This window comes from Microcaecilia unicolor, chromosome 10 (genome assembly GCF_901765095.1).
Source record: "Microcaecilia unicolor chromosome 10, aMicUni1.1, whole genome shotgun sequence".
Taxonomy (NCBI): Eukaryota; Metazoa; Chordata; class Amphibia; order Gymnophiona; family Siphonopidae; genus Microcaecilia; species Microcaecilia unicolor.
This window is the reverse complement of record NC_044040.1, coordinates 176,817,174-176,836,400: the sequence shown is the minus strand read 5'-3', so window position 1 is coordinate 176,836,400 and position 19,227 is coordinate 176,817,174. Positions and strand designations below refer to the sequence as shown.

The window sequence follows — 19,227 nt, the reverse complement described above, 5'->3', positions numbered from 1 at the left end:
TTACTGCAGCGGTTAAAATGCCTAAAAAAATGGCCATATGGTACGATAACCCTTGCCACTTGGTCATATGGTGGGGAACACTTACCACCACCCATTGAGTTAGCGATAAGAGCTCCTGCGGTAACCCAATGGTAACCAGGCAGCATGCAGTGATGCCAGATTATCTCTGGGTTAGCACTACACTACAGAAAAAAACAATTCCAGAGCACTGGAAATCGCTCACACTCCAGCCAGAACTACTGCCGGCAGCTGCGTTGGGCCAGCAGTAGTTCCGAATTAGCGAGCAGTAAGCTCATATTGGGCTTACTGCTGCGTTGTAAATGAGCCCCTGAGTGATGCTGCTCTTTTCTTGCCTGAGTAGATCTATAAAATTCTCATTACAGCCTGGCAAATAGATATATATTTATTGGCATCCATATAGGTATTTTACAAAAGTCTCTACTTTCAGCATAGCCTTTTGTAAAATACAGACAGAACGGAGCATATCTCAACCTGGATCTCTCAATTCCTAACTCAACAACCTATGAGTAGGGTTTCATGGTACCTAAATTAGACACCTAACACTGATAATCTGGCCTTGCCTGGTGCACCACCCACTTTTTGTGTATCTAAATTTAGGCATCTAGGGAAAAGAAACCTCTAAATAAGAGCTCTGCTGGGGAAATTTTCATTGTTGGAAACTCTAGACACCTAGGTCTTGAAGTTGACACCTACATCTTTTGAATAACAGGCTCAAGTGTCTGCAGTCTCTGCAGGAATTCTTCTGATGATTTAATAAAAGGAATCACAACCTGTAAAGAATCCAGTTCTCTCTGTGACCAATATGGCTGCTAGATTTTGCACCATGCTGCAACTCGTGAGGATTTTAAATGCAAAAGGAAGTTTTACTGCAAGGCTGTTCTCCCTCCTTGTCAATGGGATTTCTCAGAAGATTTTATTTATCTAGAAGAGACCCGAGAGGTGCCAAATTCCATTTTCCCTTCCATGCTACAATGAAAGAAAGCAGGCTCAGAAATGCCATTTGTATGCCATGCACTGCCTGACATTATTTTCTGAAAATTGAGATGAAGCCCTGCAAAGGAAAGGCTATTTTGTTTTAATACAACAGTGACAGTTTCTCCTGTTCTGTGACCTTTTGCTGTCATTTCTCATGTGATCTTGCCCAGCAGCATGAAAAAGTGACATTTGAAAACAAATGCAATGTGGTTAGTCTGATGGCAATATTTATTTTCCTTTTATATATCTGTTATAGATGAAGGAAAATTTTGAAGGCTAGAAAATTGCAAACAGGTGGTAGAAATACTTTCAGTAGTCAAAACGTTGACGTTATATTAGTCAAAGATTTTGAGACAGTGCTCTTCACTCCATGTCAATGAAACCACGGGCCATGGAAAATAAATCAAAACTGCAAAGTCACTGATGTTTTATCAAGACAACACAGTTTTAAGATTCAAGTAGTGAAGGAAATTTGCTCCTTCTTGAAACTTTGAAAAATTTCTATCAAAAATCTGTTTGCTACAGATGGTGAATAAAATTATATCCAGAGTGTGAAAGCAAAGCTGTCTAGAGACCCACACCTCTGAGGAACCTCAATGAAACTCACTCATGTGAGGCTTTCGACCTATTCCACCTCTATGTCATGCAATGTAATATTAACTTCATTGCAGCATAGTCAAGACTCTAAACCATTGTTCTTAAAGCTAAGTAAATGGAAGCTTCCAGCATGGTTGAGATCCTTCTTTTCCCTGTACTCTGTGAGGTCAATTTTATAACAGTGTGTCTACATTTAAGTACCTAAAGAACGCGCATGTTGTGTCTATTCTATAAAACAAAGTAGGTACCCATTCTCCTTTATAGAATACCAGTGCTGTTTTGATGGAAATTTTTGTTTGGCTGTCTCAGCATTTTTTAAAGATCAATCCTGATACGATTAATGTTCTATGGGTAAGGTCGAGGAAAGCTGAGCAATTATCAGAGGTTGGAAGTCAGAAGCCAATATCAAATCTGGGTGTAATAGGGCTTCACAATTCTAATGTATTCATAAAACATGAAATAAAACTTTTGGAAGTCTGGCTAAATTGCTGCCTGACCATGGAAACTCAAGTTAGTCAAGTGGTTCAAAAAATGTGTTCAAACTAAGGGAGTCTTTTAGTAAGGTGTGCTGGCATTTTAATTCATGCTAGAAATCAGCTGGCACTACATGCTGAAACGCCCATAGGAATATAATGGGTGTATCAGTATTTAGCATCAGCTGATTTCTATTGCGAGCTAAAACCGCTAGCACACCTTAGTAAAAGACCCCCTAAAATTGCTATTTAGAATGAAATATTTTTTGTAGCACTGTCATTTTCAGATCATTATTCAGGCGGTAATACTTACATTGCTTGATTATTGTAATTTATGTTTACTGTGTTTGACAGTTAAGCAATTATATAGGCTTCAAGTTTTGCAAAATGTGTCTGCTAAATTGATTTTGAATGGTAGTAAATTTGACCGTGCAGCTCCATTTTTGCAGGGGTTGCATTGGTTACCCATAAGGGCAAGAATTGAATTTAAAATTTTAATTTTTAAATTTTATATGGATTAAGTCCTGGGTACTTAGTTGGTACAGTTACCATATATTGACTTTCTCAAAGCCTGCTGTCTTCACATGAGCTGTTGTTGGCTCCTCCTTCTCGCACATGTTGTCGGTCACTGTAAGTATGTAGTACAAAAATAAAAAGTTATTTGGAAAAGCTTCTGAACTCTGGGACAGTTTGCTATTTAATTTATGAAACATTTCACATTATATGTGCCTTAGGGAAGCTATAAAAACATGGCTGTTTAAGAAATATTTGTAAATTTATTGTTTTATTGATTGAGGAATAGTAAATTTGTTTCGAATTGTAATTGTCTTGCTGTAACCTGCTTTGAACTTAATAGTTAAGAAGGATATAAATGTTGATATTAAATTAACAGGAAAAATACAAGCCAGAAATTTAGGCATGAGCACTTATGCTAGCCATAGAGTGGGCATATGTGCTCGTGTCTGATTTGCTAAGATATTGCATAAATTATAGTATTTGAAAACTCAAAAATCAAAAATACTGAAGAGCATAAAATAACAAAATAATATCACAAAATTTGCTCTAAGACCCAACAGTAATCCCAGAGATTGCAGACAATAATATAATGAAAAGAGAAAACCTCAATAGCCCAGGGTACCTACAGAAATGGTTAATCCTTAAAGAGGGCACTTATCAGCAGTTTCAATCAATTCTCTGGAAATCAAACAAAATAAAACATGGAAAAGAAAATAAGATGATACCTTTTTTATTGGACATAACTTAATACATTTCTTGATTAGCTTTCGAAGGTTGCCCTTCTTCTTCAGATTGGTGTGGTAGCCGTGTTAGTCCACTCTTAAGGTTATCAATAGAAATCAAACAAAATAAAACATGGAAAAGAAAATAAGATACCTTTTTATATTGGACATAACTTAATACATTTCTTGATTAGCTTTCGAAGGTTGCCCTTCTTCGTCAGATCGGAAATAAGCCAATGTGCTAGCTGACAGTGTATATAAGTGAAAACATTCAAGCATTACTATGACAGTCTGACAGGGTGGGAGGATGGGTGTGGGTAGGAGGTATGCATGGGGACATCAAAGCATATCATTGATATTCTAACAGGATGGGTGTGGATAGGTGAGGAGTGGGGTGATCAACAGAAAAATACAGCTTTATGGTTTATAATGGGCTAGGAACCCCAGATCCTTGTTAAGTCCTTTCTGTTGGGTGTTAAAATATTCAATCATTCTGACTTCAAAGGTCTTACGTTCTTGTATAGTGTTAAAGTTACTTTTCAGGATTCTCACTGTGAAGTCACTGGTACAGTGTCCTGGTCCTGTAAAATGTTGACCAACAGGGGTAAGAACCCTACTGGCACCAGTATTGTTCATGTGATGTCTATGTAAATTGAATCTTGTCTTAAGCATCTGGCCTGTTTCTCCAATATAGCATCCTTCGTTACATTTTTTACACTGAATGATATATACCACATTGGAAGATGAGCAAGTGAAAGATTCCTTTATGTTGAATATCTTTCCTTTGTGGATGACTGTGGGGTCCTGTGAAATATTTTGGCATAGTTTGCAACTGGATAAATTACAGGGAAGTGTGCCCTTCTGTTCCTTTTCAGTCTGTGATGGAAGTTTACTTCTGATTAGCTTGTGTTTTAAGTTGGGTGGCTGTTGGAAGGCCAGTACTGGTTTGGATGGGAATATCTCTTTCAGTAATTCATCCTCCTGGAGTATAGGTTGTAGATCTCTTATGATTTTCCTCAGTTTTTCCAGCTCTGGATTGTATGTCACTACAAGGGGGATTCTGTCTGTGGCTTTTTTCTCCTTGTACTGTAGCAGATTTTCCATGGGTGTTTTGAGGGAGGAGGCAATATTCTTGGAGATTATTTTGGGGTTGATTTCTATTGATAACCTTAAGAGTGGACTAACACGGCTACCACACTCCTTTAATCAATTCTCTGCAAACCAACTTCAGCGGAAAACAACTCCTCACAGGGAGAAAAAAATGCTGAAGCAAAAAAAAATAGAGAAAATATTTTAAACTGCAAACTCTCTCTAGGATCAGTGTTGAAGACTACAAAGACTATTAGAAAACTGTCCAAACAATGCTGCAAGTGCACAGCAAAGACGTTTTTTCTACTTAGCTTCTCCACCCGGGTGGTTACAACACTTTCACGGTATCCGCTTGTAATCTTCAGCCGGGTTCAACTGCACAAGTAGTATTCCTGTAGCTCCCCATCAAGAGCCCCCTTGTTCCACTTCTGCCTCAGGGGGAACTTGCAACCAAGACCTGATCTTTTCGTCTTGCAGTCCTTTTTTTTTTTTTTTTTGCGTCAGCATTTTTTCTCCCTGTGAGTTGTTTTCCGCTGAAGTTGGTTTTCAGAGAATTGATTGAAACTGTTGATAAGTGCACCATGGGCTATTGAGGTTTTCTTTTTTTTAATATATTATTGTCTGCAATCTCTGGGATTACTGTTGGGTCTTAGAGCAAATTTTGTGATATTATTTTATAAATTTTAGTATTCAATAATATACACATGTAAGTCTACAACTACTACTACTACTACTACTTAACATTTATAGAGCGCTACTAGGGTTACGCAGCGCTGTACAAATTAATGAATAAGGACGGTCCCTGCTCAGAAGAGCTTACAATCTAAAGGACGAAATGTCAAGTTGGGGTATATGAGATTTCCTGAGAAGAGATGTAGTGATTAGGTGCCGAAGGCGACATTGAAGAGGTGGGCTTTGAGCAATGATTTGAAGATGGGTAGGGAGGGGGCCCGGTGTATGGGCTTGGGGAGTTTGTTCCAAGCATGGGGAGAGACGAGGCAGAAGGGGCGAACCCAACCCAGCCTAAATTTAGAAGCTTTTTTTTTTTTTACTATCAGGCCTAATGCAAACAAAAAGCATAGCCTTCACTCTTAATCACCATCAGCAAGTATGAGTGGACAGAAGCTTAGCCGAGATTGGGAGGCGGGGCTGGTGTTGGGCAAGACTTCTACGGTCTGTGCCCTGAAAATGGCAGATACAAATCAAGGTAAGGTATACACAAGAAGTAGCACATATGAATTTATCTTGTTGGGCAGACTAGATGGACCGTGCAGGTCTTTTTCTGCCGTCATCTACTATGTTACTATCAGGCTTATTTTCGAAAGTGATCGCCGGCGATCTTCCGACATAAATTGGGAGATGGCTGATGATCTCTCAAAAGCGGCGAAATCCGTATAATCGAAAGTGGCTTTTTTGACACCATCGCCACTTTCCCGTTGCCGCATTGGCGAAAGTTCAAGGGGGTGTGTTGGCAGCGTAGCAAAGGTGGAACATGGGCGGGCATGGGCGTAGCTACCAGATGGCCGGCTTTCACGGATAATGGAAAAAAAAAGCGGCGTTAAGCAGTATTTCGCCGGGTTTACTTGGTCCTTTTATTTTCAAGACCAAGCCTCAAAAATATGCCCAAAATGACCAGATGACCAGCGGAGGGAATGGGGGATGACCTTTCCGTAGTCCCCCAGTGGTCACCAACCCCCTCCCACACTAAGAAAATACAAATAAAAACCTTTTTTCCAGCCTGTATGCCAGCCTCAAATGTCATACCCAGCTCCCTGACAGCAGTATGCAAGTACCTGGAGCAGTTTTTAATGGGTGCAGTGCACTTCAGGGAGGCAGACCCAGGCCCATCCCCCCTACCTGTTACACTTGTGGTGCTAAGTGTTGAGCCCTCCAAACCCCCCCAAAACCCACTGTACCAACATGTAGGTGACCCCTTCACCCATAAGGGCTATGGTAATGGTGTACAGTTGTGGGGAATGGGTTTGGGGGGGATTTGGGGGGCTCAGCACCCAAAGTAAGGGAACTATGCACCTGGGAGCTATTTGTGTATTTAAAAAACATTTTAGAAGTGCCCCCTAGGGTGCCCGGTTGGTGTCCTGGCATGTTAGGGGGACCAGTGCACTACAAATGCTGGCTCCTCCCATGACCAAATGCCTTGGATTTCACTGGGTTTGAGATGGCCGGCATTTTTTTTCCATTATCGCTGAAAAACAAAACCGACGATCTCAACCCCGGTGAACTCTGGCATTTGGCCGGGCTAAACCGTATTATCGAAAAAAAGAGATGGCCGGCTATTTTTTTCGATAATACGGTTCTGGCCAGCTGTTGCGCCTTTGCCAAAATAGATTGCCGGTGACGTTCGATTATGCCCCTTTATATTATCTACTAACCTTAGTAGGCAGTTCTTAGAATCTTAGAAATAAAATTCTGTGGCAAATAAAGCAGTGCACTCCAGCAAAGTTACACTAAGCATGTTCCATGAGCATCTAAATTAAATTGAAGCACTCCTTGCTTTTCTTTCCCAACACATTGACAGATTAGTTTTGCCTTTTTTGTGTCAGTTTAGCTAGACCTGAAAAAATCTGGATCCTTCGTCCCAAAACTAGCATATGTATGTTAAAAAAGTAAAAATGCCTTACATTACTCAGGGCCCCTTTTACCAAGTTATGGCAAAAGGGGGCCTACGCTGGCGTTGGCGCGTGTTCTTCACGTACGCCAAGGCCTCCTTTTATCGCAGCAGGTAAAAGGGAAGTCTCTCCTGCAGGAAATGGCCATGTGGCAAGTAAAGCACTTGCCGCGCAGCCATTTCGGGGGGAGAGCCAAGGGCTCCCACAATAACCCAGCGGTAACCAGGCAGCACGTGGCACTGCTACACTCTGGCACTACAAAAATAAATATATTTTTGTAGCACCGGATATGACGTGCACTAGAGTGGACCAAGACCAGTGTATTCAAAAAGATCTACCTTATCTTACTCCTGCATGCCAGCAATATTCTACTAAAGATAATTCAGCAGAGACTAGAAGTATACCTGGAACAAGAACTACCAGAAGTTTAAACAAAGTTTCCTTCAAAAAGGTTCAGTAAAAAAGGGTACCCGGTCAAAATAGCCCCAACAAAATAGCTCCAAACAAAAAAGCTTCTGACATAATAGCCCCTGACATAACAGCCACTGTCAAAACGGCCTGCCCACAATATAGCCCTTGATAAATTAGACCCCCGACAAAAGGGCCGATCAGGCTGCCCAGAATATGGCACTGCATTTCTTTTCCTAATAATTTTACCTTGCCAAACAGGTTAAGGTTGGTAAGACTATGAAAATGATGGCAATATTGTATTTTTTTAAAATTAGCATATTGATGGAAGAATAGTTTCCTTAACCAGCAGAACAGATCATGAATTCCAGTTGGTAGCTATAGAATTTTGTTTATTTATAGGCGCTTTATACAATGCAATGCTGGTAGGAACCTTTATCAGTGAAGATTTCATTTGTGGTTTTTTTGTGCTGTGTTATTTTTTTCTAGTGGGCTATTTTGTCAAGGGTTATTTTGTTACAAGGCTGATTTGTCAGGGCTATTTTGTCAGGGCTATTATGTTGTGGTGCTTTAAAAATACAATGCAATGCTGGTAGGAGCCTATTATCAGTGAAGATTTCACTTGTGTTTTTTTGTGATGTGTTATTTTTTCTAAGGGGCTATTTTATCAAGGGTTATTTTTGTGGGAGGGGCCATTTTGTCAAGGGCTGATTTGTCAGGGGCTATTTTGTTACAAGGCTGATTTGTCTGGGCTATTATGTCGGGGTGCCGTAAAAAAGGTACATCTTCAGCAGAGTGTCACGGATTCACCTACTGAAGATGTATCTTTTTACTGAAGCTTTTACTAAGTTGCAATAGAAAGTGGCCTTAACGTGCCCTTACACAGGTTTTCCCATACGCTACAGCATTTTTTACCATAGCAGTAAAATGACCGATTTTCTATTTTTTGTATTAATGGCCATGCGCTGTTAGTGAAGGCCATTGAGAGTAACTATGACATAAGCTCTTACCACCACCTATTTTGTAGATAGTAAGATCTCATGTGATAATCCTATGCCAATCAGTTAGCATGTGGTAATGTAGAGGCGTTAACTGCCCCCAGACATATCCCCTAAACCAAAAATTTTAAAAACATTTTTAGTGTGCAGGTAGCATGCATAAATTTGGAACTTAGCATGCGCAAATTTGGAATTTATCAGAGGACACCTGAGCACTTCCTGTGGTAAACCCTTTTAAGCTGCTGTAAGCATACACAAGCACTTACTGCAGCTTAGTAAAAGGGCCCCTCCCTTAAAATATTACCTCCCCCCCCTCCATTTACAAAGCTGCGCTAGTGGTTGCCAGTGTGTTTATGCTGACACAGCCCATTCAAAGTGAATGGGCAGTGTTGGCATTGTGGCATTGCTGCGCGGCTTTGTAAAAGGGGGGGTGTTTTTCTTTTAAATATTACTTTATTGTCAGGTTGTCACATGGAAACATTCTCTCAATAAAACATTCTCTCTGTCACTAGCAAAGCACATGATGTGTACTTTAAATTCCTTGCAAATTCATTTCATTAATTCCGTTAATTAAAGCTTACACTTTTTTTTAAAGTTTGCTTTTATTGAGTTATTAATCATAAAAAAGCATTATAATGCCATGTTATGTATTTTGGATCTGGGTAACAAGTACTTCATTATACTTCTGACTGCATAATCTCAAATGATTTGTTCTGTATTTTAGCTGGATTCAGGTTCAGACCATTTTAATTAGTGGTTCTCGTCACAAGGAGAAATATGATTGTTTAACTCACCACTGTATGCCATTATGCAAGGGAAATCATGCACTCTGTTGTTTCACTGTTTAAGAGCTCTGCAACCATGCATTTCAATCTCAAGCCATGTGATACAGGAGGAATGTAAAACTCTTGCATTCTGGAAAACATTAATGTGTAAATTAATGGATACAGCGGCAATATACCTTGTCGGTACCATGAAAAAAATAGAAGATCCAAAGCAGACTAAATTAAACCACAAAGGAGTGGAGGAGTAGCCTGCTGGTTAGAGCAGCAGACGGAGTCCCAGGGAAGCCAGGATTCAAATCCTACTTCTCACACTTACATTCCATGAGACCTTGAAAAAGTCACTTTCCCGTCTATTAGATTCAAACATTCTCCAATGAAGGGAATACCTATTTATGTACTTGAATATAACTTGCCAACACACACAGAAGGTGTTCTCTCCACAGAAAAACAACGAAGCAAAGGAAACAGTGGATCCAAAAAAGTCCTCTCACAAGTGGTGTCTCCTTAAGCAAGTTCTTTATTTCAAATCATTAAAACAACGACCCGACACGAATCGTGTTTCGGCCGTAAAGGCCTGCGTCAGGGGTCTATAAATAAACATAAATACAATTATTGAGCAACATATAAATCTCATATGTAACACACATAAATAAAAACATATATATATATCAAAACACATTTATCCATAAAAATGATATAAATATACATGCAAAGAGGAACGTACCTATTCACTTCCAATACAGAAAATGAAAATGATCATGTGAATAAAATTAACAACCAGTTAACTTTCTGCAAGCTAAAATGATCTGTGATAAAGAGATAACAAAGGCATATTACATGTCATGTCATGGGATATGTATAAACATTACACAAAAGCATATGACTATATTTACCATTGTCCAACAGAATTGTCAATACATAAACAGTGTATATTGTTAAGGCATATATAACAGATTCATGCAAAATGAGGATAAATAATTGATATTAATAATAAAAGCAGATACGGTTGTGTGTGCATCTCTACAGTTTTAAACAATAAACAAGCAAATCAAGAAACCAAACTGGGACATTTTGTGACCATGCATTAAAACGGAAATTAAAACTTAGAGATATGGATTTCAAATAAATCTCTCTATATAAAACGCACCTCCAACGTTCGAATGAAGCCTCTGTTAGCCAAAAGTGAAGGGGGTGAGATCGCATTGTGTCTGCCCCGCCCACGCGTCAAATGTGATGACGTCGAGGGCGGAGCAATGACACTCAACCAATCGCAACGCTCGGCAGCGAAGCGTCAGGGAAGGAGGCGGCGCTCTCAACGTCTAGCCTTCCCTTCGCTGTGTTCCGCCTTCTTCTGACGTCAAGGATGACGTCAAAAGAAGGCGGAACACAGCGAAGGGTAACCTAGACGTCGGGAGCACCGCCTCCTTCCCTGACGCTTCGCTGCCGGAACCGCCACGGAGGTAAATTTAAAAACAAGAAAAAAAAATGTTGGGGGGAGCGAAGAGGGTGGCCACAAAAGAAAAACAATGGGACCGGGAGGGCAAGGGGAGAAACGACAGCATGGATGCGAGGGGGGGGGGGGGAAGAAGAGGGCGGCCCAGGCTGGGACATGGGAGAGAGAGGAGCATGGATGCAAGGGGGGGGGGTCATGGAAGGGAGACAGGGGACTTGCTGGAAAAGGATGAATGGAGGCGGCAGGGGACAGAGGAGCATGGATGGGCATGGATTGGGAGGGCAGGGCTCAGGGAGAGAGGGCAATTGCTGGAAACGGATGAATGGAGGGGGCAGGGGACAGAGGAGCATGGATGGGCATGGATTGGGAGGGCAGGACTCAGGGAGAGAGGGAAATTGCTGGATAGGGATGAATAGAGGGGACAGATGGCCATGGATGGATACGGATTGCAGGGCAGGCCTCAGGGAGACAGGGCAATTGCTGGATAGGGAAAAATGGAGGGGCCAGGTGACAGATGAGCATGGATGGGCATGGATTGGAAGGGCAGGACTCAGGGAGACGGGAATTGCTGAATAGGGATGAATGGAGGGGACAGATGGGCATGGGTGGATATGGATTGCAGGGCAGGCCTCAGCCAGAGAGGGGAAATGCTGGATAGGGAAAAATGGAGGGGCCAGGTGACAGATGAGCATGGATGGGCATGGATTGGAAGGGCAGGACTCAGGGAGAGGGGAATTGCTGGATAGGGATGAATGGAGGGCACAGATGGGCATGGATGCATATGGATTGCAGGGCAGGCCTCAGGCAGAGAGGGGAATTGCTGGATACGGATGAATGGAGGGGCCAGGTGAAAGAGGAGCATGGATTGGAAGGGCAGGACTCAGGGAGAGGGGAATTGCTGGATAGGGATGAATGGAGGGGACAGATGGCCATGGATGGATATGGATTGCAGGGCAGGCCTCAGGCAGAGAGGGGAAATGCTGGATAGGGAAAAATGGAGGGGCCAGGTGACAAAGGAGCATGGATGGGCATGGATTGGAAGGGCAGGACTCAGGGAGAGGGGAATTGCTGGATAGGGATGAATGGAGGGGACAGATGGCCATGGATGCATATGGATTGCAGGGCAGGCCTCAGGGAGACAGCGGAATTGCTGGATAGGGATGAATGGAGGGGCCAGGTGACAGAGGAGCATGGATTGGACTCACACTTTCACTTTGACTCTCAAACACTCACTCTCACATACACTCTCCCAAACATACACACTCCGAGGAAAACCTTGCTAGCGCCCGTTTCATTTGTGTCAGAAACGGGCCTTTTTTACTAGTAAAAAATAATATAATGAAATAAGAACAAACCACAGTTCTATGTGCAAAAAACCCAAAAAATTGTGTAAAGGCAAAAGTATATATATATATATATACGTAACAAATGAAAATATGTAAATAGAGACACATAAAAAATATAAAAAGGCGTGTGACTTAAAGACAGTAAAAAAGATAGTAGTATACGTACTATATATACGTTTAGAAAAAAATATTTCATGATAACGTCCCAGCCTACAAACTGCGCTGGTATAAAGGAAAAGAGCACATGCTGATGCGGTAATGAACCGTCAGAATGTGAAAAAAAAATATATATATAGGAATCATCAACATCAAGATTCAAAAATGGAAAAATAGGGCATAGGTGCACCAATGAAGGGAATACCTATTTATGTACTTGAATATAACTTGCCTTGAGCTACCAATGAAAAAGTATGACCAATCTAAATAAATAGATACAGGACGTCAAGCCCTGAAGTTAGAATAGTGAAATAGCACATATTTACTATCTTAGGGGTCATTTTACTAAGATATGCTAAAATGGGCTTGAGGGGAAAATTCTATATATGGCACCTTAAAAATCAGCGCCGTAAAGACACGCGGTTAGTGTGATTCTATAAACTACGCCCAAAGTTAGGTGTAGATTATAGAATATGCTCACGCGTTGTTCCTATGACTAAAATTTAGGCGCACCCATTTAGGTCACCTAAAATCAGGCCTAAATACCTGTGCCTAAGTTAGGCGCAAGTCGGGTATATTCTATAATACTGCACATAATTTTTTGAAATGCCCACAATCCGCCCATTTCACACCCATGGCCACACTCCCTTTTTGACTGTGCGCATTAGAATTTACGCACACCATGTTATAGAACATGCCTTGAAAGTTGTGCGTGTAAATTCTAATTAAAGCCAACTAGTGCCACTAATTGGTTGTTAAGTACCTTGGAAGCTGATTGGCTTGTTAATCAATTGTTTGTGCACAGTTTGGCCATGCAGCCAAATTAGTACACACAACTTAAGGCATCATATGTATAACTTGAGGGTTAGCTCATTTTAACGTAGGACTTCCTGAATGCTAAGTTTATTTCTAGTGCATCCTTACAATAGGGTTTTTTTCTTTTTGCAGGTCCTGCTCTAATTTTTCCATTAGTGTGTAGGACTAAGTGATCCCATGTCAAGTCAATGCTATCCAGTTAGCGTGCACTAATGTGAACGTGCTAGCTGGATTATATATTTATTTATCATATTCATATCTCACATTATCTAAATAATCACTTCCATGCCCATTCCTCATCAATGGCACACCCCTTCCTGAAAATACTTTTTTTAACTCTTCATAATGCACTATTAGTTCACGCTGACATACATTACTGCAAAATGCTGTAACATGTTTCATGGTAAGCCTTTATTCCCGTGTTAAGCCTGTGTTACCACTTAATGTGGTTTAGTAAAAGAGCCTCTTAATAATTTTTTCTATCCATAAAACATACCACAGAAGATTTCTCCCATTCTTCTGCAGACAGGTTTCTTATTGATACAAAGTCAGCAGGCTGTGATTTGCAGGCCCTGAATTATATATATCTGGGATAACCCCCAGTGGGTTACTGATAAAATAAACTGTGATATTACATCTCCTCCAATTTTCAATTTGTCCTTTTAAAGGCACAGATGTTTTCAGGTAAGAAGTATAGGAATAGCTTTTTTTTAGCACAGGCCATGGGAAATAAGGCCAGGACCTGAAATAGAAATACTGGAGCCTGAAACTGCAGAGATTGCACCAACAAGGTTGGGTGAGAAGGACGAGGGATGAGGGATGAGAGAGAGAGAGATAGAGAGAGAGAGAGAGAGAGAGAGAGAGACAGAGACAGAGACAGACAGAGAGAAACTGAGGGTAAAGGATCCTCAAAGGCCAGGCACCAAGCCTGGAGTCATTTTTGGCCACAATCCTTCCCTGTATATGTCTGTTAATAAATACTAATAATGAAAAAAGTAAGGTTTGACTATAAACTGTGGTGTCAATTTTCAAAGCAGTTTAACTATGGAGGAGCCAGTTCAATCACACTGGATTGCCAAGAAACTGATATTTAGCAGCTGTTAACTGGACTAAATATCAGCTCTGACCACCATGGTACACGCCAGTTAGTGCCAGGGTGGTCTGGAGGCAAAGCTGGGGAAGAGCCAGGAGTCATGCAGGCCCTGGCGATATTCGATACAGGTGCCCACAGAGCTAACTTGGCATGTAGGACTGCACAAAAGGCAGTCTTAACTTTACTTGATTAACTACAGTATGAGGGTACATTACTGAATATCTGCCATACCTACATAACTTCCAGATATTTAGTACTGATGGTGGTCAGCATTTAAAGAAACACTGACCACTATTGGTTGAATATTGACCAGTGTATTCCTAACACTTTAAAAAATATATATGGAAATAAAACTTATGGCTCAACTTAATGTATTAATTGTTTCTATAACACTACTAGATGTAGTCAGTGTTGTAAACATTTTATGCAGGTACTTTCTCTGTCCCTAGAGGGCTCACAATCTAAGGACCCCTTTTACAAAGCTGCGGCAAAAGGGGGCTGGTGCTAGCGTCGGCGCGTGTTTTACAAGCCAAGCCCCCCTTTTACCGCAGCTGGTAAAAGGGAAGTCTCGCTTTCCTACAGGAAATGGCCGGGCGGCAAGTAAAGCACTTGCCACGCAGCCATTTCGTAGATGGGAACCCTTACCGCCACCCATTGAAGTGGTGGTAAGGGCTCCCACATTAACCCGGCGGTAACCGGGCAGTGTGCGGCACTGCCCAATTGCCGCCGGGTACACTCCAGTGCTACAAAAATAAATAAATTGTTGTAGCACCAGAAACAATGGCGCACTAGGGGTGGGAAGTACTGCCGGGTTGCTGTGGTAGCCCAGTGGTACTTTCTGTATAGCGAGCAGTAAGGCCCGGCGGTACTTCCTGTATAGCGGTAAGCCTGTGTTAGGTTTAACACCACTTAGTAAAAGAAGCCCTAAGTTTCTGTACCTGGGGCAATGGAGAGTTAAATGACTTGCCCAATGTCACAAGGAGCTACAGTGGGAATCAAACCCAGGCTGCCAGGATCAAAGCCTCTAACCATTAGGCCACTCCTCCACTCCATGTGCTTTGTGTCATACCCATAAACTGAAAGTGACACCAAATCCCCATCGTCCCTGGTCTGCTGAAAATTCTGCCACTAAATATTTGCAGGTATATGCAAACTGTAGGAATCTCAACATTTCCTTACCAATGACAATCTACTCAGCAATGAAAACCTCACCAAACTGCCTTGCTCAAAAACCAAGCCTGGACTTCATTCTGGGAACACACTTTCATCCTACTAAAATTTTATACAGACCTAGAAGAACACTGGCAAACAGAATGGAACAATGCATACATCTTGGACTTCTCGTCCAAGACCTAAACATCACAATTCCTCATTTTGACAGCCCTGAAAGACACTGGGGTTCAATCACTCTAGAACATCAGTAGATTAATAAATCCATCACACTCAAGAAAGGAAAATAAAGAAGCAGTCCCTCAACACTTGAGACTGTTGACATACAACCCAAACTATGGACCATATAGATAATGTGATTCAATTTTATAACTGGTGGGCATTGACACTAATGTTTAACTCCAGAATATTTGCCATATGCAGTAAGAGGAATAAAGTTATGAACTTCCAGCTGTGAACTGTAGATTCATAACTATTTCAAAATTTCTGTCTAATAAGAAATTTATGTTTCGTAATGCGATAGTAAATTATTTGAACAAAATGAACATTTGCAAACAGATGAACACTGTAATAGAGTAAATGACATGCAACACAGGGAATGATGTATCTACTAGTATTTATGCAAAAGAGCATATTTATTTATTTATTTATCCCAAAATTTTATATAGGGGCTCATTTTCAAAACAAAAAAAGTCCAAAAAAGTCATAAGGTGGTAGATGGACGTTTTTCTCTCAACAATGTCCAAGTTGTGATTTTTTACACTCCGAGTTTAGACATTTTTCTCCATAGTTCTTCTAAATTTCAAGGGGGCATGTTGGAAGTATGCTTTGGTTGGGACATGGACGACACCAAAAGATAGAAATTTTTCTGCAATAATGGAACAAAACAAAATGTCTAAGGACAAAATTAAGACCTGTTTCAATTATGAATAAGTGACGAAAAGGTGCCCTAAATGATCACTGGGGGGATTAAGACATAAACTCCCTTATTCTCCCAGTTGTGACAGATCCTCCTCCCCACCCCTTTATGATGTTACAGTGACATTACATACCACGATGTATAACAGCTTCAGATATGATAGCCATTCTTGTTAGAGCAGCAGACAAGTCCCAGGAGTAGCCTATTGGTCAGTGCGGTGGACTATAAACAAGGGGACCCAGGCCCATATCCTATTCTAACTGGTACATTTGTGGTGGAACATGTGAGCCTTCCAAAAAACCTCCTGTCCCTACATATAGGTGACACCTGCAAGCTAATTTTGAGCCTGTCCTAGTCCCACCCAAAACACACCTCCAACATGCCCCCTTGTTATTTGGATATACTGCAGTGTAAAACATCCTAATTCTGCTTTTCCAAACTCACAGTTTAGATGTTCTCGGCAGATGGATTTTTTTGGCCCTTTTGAGAATCCATCTGCTTTGAAAATGAGTGCCACAATCTCCCCAGCCCCAGCCCCATCCACAATCTCCCCTCCTGACTCTGAGTCAAACTGACAGACAGCAGTACCATTTACCCCGCCCTCTAAATTTTGGTCTTGTTGCCTTTTAGTGATGTTGCTTCTGAAGGCTGTACAAGGCAGGAATGTTACCACCATGAAATATAATTGATCTGTTTAATAGAGAGTAACAAAATATAGAAAAAAGAATTACTTAAAAATGCCCAAACTCAATCCAGAACAAAGAGTGAAAAGCCAACTCACTATAATTCAACACCACAGCGGAATGGTAGGGGAAAAGACCTCAGATGACTGTGGTATCAATAGAATGTCTCCATAGTGAAATATCGTAACATTCAAATCACATTTCACAGCTTCTATCATTGGTCAGAACCCCCTCCCCCCCAACCAAAAGGACCATTTATTGATTTTATATGAAAAAAATTCCTTTTCTGAAAAATAATTCCTTTTGTGAAAAATAATTCTTGTCATTAAATAACATTATAACATGTTCAATTTCTGCTTCCATATAAAGCATAAAATATGTAGCTGAAAGGCTGAACTTAGCTTTAGGGCAATCTGAGGTTAATCGGATGGTCTCGAGTAATCCCAATGGGGACCCGTTTCACCACTCGGCTTCCTCAGGGGATTTCATATGCTACCCCGGCTTCCTCAAGTGATTGAATATGCTGCCCATGTAGCAACTGTAAACCAAAGAACAGAAGATATCAGAAATATTGTGAATCTGGGCAAGTGACTTAAACCTCCATTGCCCCATGTAAGCCACGTTGAGCCTGCCATGAGTGGGAAAGCGCAGGGTACAAATGTAACAAAAAAAAAAAATATATATATAAAAAACAAAGAATGAAAAAGTGAAAACCAACATGGCATAAAAGGGAGCTTGTGCATAAAATACCTCAATGTGGTCAGTAATTCAGCTTAGCAATAAGGGAACAAAATGGTGACTGCTTATTATGGAACGCTGACCCATGCGCAGTGAAAAGCAGCACCACATAAAAAACCTGCGCCAAAAGGGCTGCCACATGCACAATGTAAAATGTGTCAAAATACTGCAAAGAAATGTCACGTGTGAAAACATCATTGAAACACAATAACCTGTAGCGAACAGTTTCCAAAAACATTATTTCCAAAAAAACTTTTATTAGAAAAAAGCTGACCAATCATGGCGTTTAGACCAACAGGTTCAAAAGACTTCAAATGGTTAATTCAATGCTGTTCAGGTTATAGAAGTCTCCTGTCGGAATTATCACACCAAATGTGTGGAAGAATACTATCAATCACCCAAATTGTGAAATCATCAAATAAATGTTGTTGCTTCAGACAATGGGAAACTAAAGGCGCCCCTACATGTTGATGCGTGACACTATGTCTGTGTTCATTAATCCTGATGTTCAAATTCCTAATGGTGTTCCATACATATACTTTATGACATGGGCACTGTAAAACATAGATGAGAGAAGATTTACAGTCTGTTCGTTTAGTGGAATGATAGGTTCTATTGTCCACTGGATTAATGAAAGTGTCACTTTCAATGGTGATGGAACAGGTTTTGCACTGCTCACACTTAAAGTGACCGGCAGGAGGCTGACAAGCTGGAATTTGAATGGATAAAGGCGACATTCTTGCCTCTTGTATAAAGAGTTTATCTTGTTGGACAGACTGGATGGACTGTACAGGTCTTTATCTGCCGTCATCAACTATGTTACTAGTGGGCTCATTTTCAAAACAGAAAAACGTCTAAAAAGTGGCATAAAGCAGCATTTGGATGTTTTTCTCATAAAAATGTCCAAATCAGCATTATTGAAACCTATTTTTAGATGTTTTTTTTCTTTGAAGTCAATCAGAAGTGCATCCAAATCTCAAGGAGGAGTATCAGGGGCGTGCTCAGGGTGGGACTTGGGCATTCCTGAGACTTAGAAGATTTTCAGCCATAATGGAAGAAAAGAAAAAGGTCCAGACCTGTTTTTATAATGAATAAGGCACAAAAAGATGCCCTAAATAACCAAATGACCACTGGAGGGAATCAGGGATGACTGCCCCTTATTCCCCCAGTAGTCACTAACCTCCTCCCTCCCCTAAAAAATGTAATGAAAAACATTACTTGCCAGCCTCAGATGTTATACTCTGGTCCATTAGAACAGCACGCAGGTCCCTGGAGTAGTCTAGTGGTGGGTGCAGTGCACTGCAGCCAGGTGGATCCAGGTACCTCCCCCTACCTGTTACACTTGTGGAGGAAACTGTGAGCCCTCCAAAACTCACCAGAAACCCACTGTACCCACATATAGGTGCCCCCTTCACTCGTAAGAGCTATGGTAGTGGTGTACTGTTGGGGGTAGTGGGTTTTGGGTGGGTTTTGGGGGATTCAGCAGACAAGGTAAGGGAGCAATGGTGAGATGTGTACCTGGGAGCATTTTATGAAGTGCACTGTAGTGCCTCCTAGGGTTCCCTATTGCTTTCCTGGGATGTCAGGGGGACCAGTGTACTAAAAATGCTGGCTCCTCCTACATCCCAATGGCTTGATTTTG

General features: G+C 41.1%; 1 long non-coding RNA gene across 1 annotated transcript in view; it reads right to left on the bottom strand.

Moving 5' to 3' along the window:
* Positions 1–283: 283 nt before the first annotated feature.
* LOC115479270 overlaps positions 284–19,227 on the bottom strand; it is a 66,674-nt gene continuing 47,730 nt past the window's right edge. Inside the window, exon 3 of the long non-coding RNA XR_003943639.1 lies at positions 284–2,694. This is a non-coding gene — a long non-coding RNA (uncharacterized LOC115479270). The remainder of the gene's footprint in view (positions 2,695–19,227) is intronic.